This window comes from Sitophilus oryzae, unplaced genomic scaffold (assembly GCF_002938485.1).
Source record: "Sitophilus oryzae breed Bouriz unplaced genomic scaffold, Soryzae_2.0 scaffold_1002_pilon_pilon, whole genome shotgun sequence".
In the NCBI taxonomy this organism is placed as follows: Eukaryota; Metazoa; Arthropoda; class Insecta; order Coleoptera; family Curculionidae; genus Sitophilus; species Sitophilus oryzae.
The window spans coordinates 227,401-229,423 of record NW_022145619.1 but is presented as its reverse complement, the minus strand read 5'-3'; positions in this window follow the sequence as shown (position 1 = coordinate 229,423).

Here is a 2,023-nt window from a genome sequence, read left to right as displayed (position 1 = left end):
CTCATTGTACTTCGTTCAGTTACATTGCTAAAATCTTACGAGCTGAATTAAAATTACTTCCTGACGTTTGATTCTAACTGAATCCTGAATTTTGGTTGTAATTCGGCGACAATATAATAAAGTATTATTCGACTATTACGACACCACTTCCTGACACCGGTTATTGCTCATACCGTATGATTGAGAAAAAAACAGCGTCAGCGATGACTATGAAATGAAAATCATGTCATTTTATGTGTAAAAATTTATATGGGAAATGTCATCGATCGTCTTTTTCTAGCCAACTGGACATTTTTCGGTATCGTACGGTATTTGATATATACTTGCGTTTTTTTCATGACATTGCAATATTATGGTACCATGAAGCATGTCAAGTGATACCGTAATATAATACCATATTACGCACATGGCGTTCGATTGGGCTTAAACTTGGTATATTACGTATCTTCAGTGACATTGTAATATTATATGGTACCATGAAGCATACCAAGAGGTACCATAATAGTACATAGAGGTACCATATACGATAGAGGTACCATATACGATACCATTTCCTGGCGTGCGATTGGACTTATACTCGGTATAGTAAGTATCTTCCGTGACAATTAATAATATGGTGGTACTATGATGCATATAAAAAGTGGTACCTTAATATAGTACCACATTACGATACCACTTTCTGACGTTCGATTAGGCTCATATTTGATTATGCTTGCGTATTTTTGATGACATTACAATATTATGGTACCATAAAACATATCAGGGGGTACCATAATGTAGTACTATATTACGATACTATTTCCTGGCGTTCTTTGTTATTGTTATTTGATATTGCCTTATTTTTTGATGACATTACAATATTATGAATTTTCCTTAAACATATACATTTCCTGGCGTTCGATTGGGCTTAACTTGGTATAATAATAGAAAGTATCTTGTTTGACACTGTAGTATGATGGTACTATGATGCATTTACTATGATGCATATATAAAGTGGTACCTTAATATAGTACCATATTACGATACCACTTCCTGACGTTCGATTGGGCTCATATTTGATTATGCTTGCGTATTTTTGATGACATTGCAATATTATGGTGCCATGAAGCATATCCAGGGGTACTATAATGTAGTCACCATATTACGATACCATTTCCTGGGGTTCGGTGGGCTAAATTTGATATATGATAAGATTTGTTTAATTAATAATATTAATTTATTTTATGAATTTTAATTTATTGTACGATGTCGTGACAACAACTTTTATGCCGAACTAATATATTATTAATTGTACCTGTGTCACTTTTCAAAATCTACCTAGGTCTATATAAATAACGTAGCCCAAACAGAAAAAAATTGTTATTATAGTATTTTTTAGTCAATTAACATTTTTGTACTGCATTTTTAATAAATCATTTCCATTGTTATTAAACGTATGTTCATTACTAACGTTTCAGCATTAATAAATATCACTATCAATCGCTCTGTATATTATTAATTTTTAAAGGTAGTTAAAGTTATTTTTCTTAGTTAACATAATAAAGTAGTGTATATTAAAGAAAATGTATTTTGAGCATATGTTTTCTAATAACATACTTAAGAAATTAAAAACTATTTTAAAAAGCCAAACGAATAATTAATATCAGTGTATCTGACAAGAAACGAAGAATGAAGGAATTATTATTATTTATTATACGCATAACAGAGATTATGGAGGCCAATTAAGAACCCTGTTTTGAATCTGGCAACTGTGCATTTTTAGCCAAGCTTCAAGGCCGTCGACGTGCCGATCTACGTCGATCCAAAACCAAAAGTTAAAAATTTCCAATTATATTCTGATTATGATATTGTCGCGCCATCTAGTATTTTATTTGTGCAATTTTAGCTCTTTCATTTCGAGTATTTTTCTGTTGCGTAGCTAGATATTCTGTGGTATGAGGTTTTATAATAAATTGAAAGATGGGAACATTTTTTATGCATAATTTTGAGTTCTTGTCCTTATGATCAAGCCAAGTATTAACCA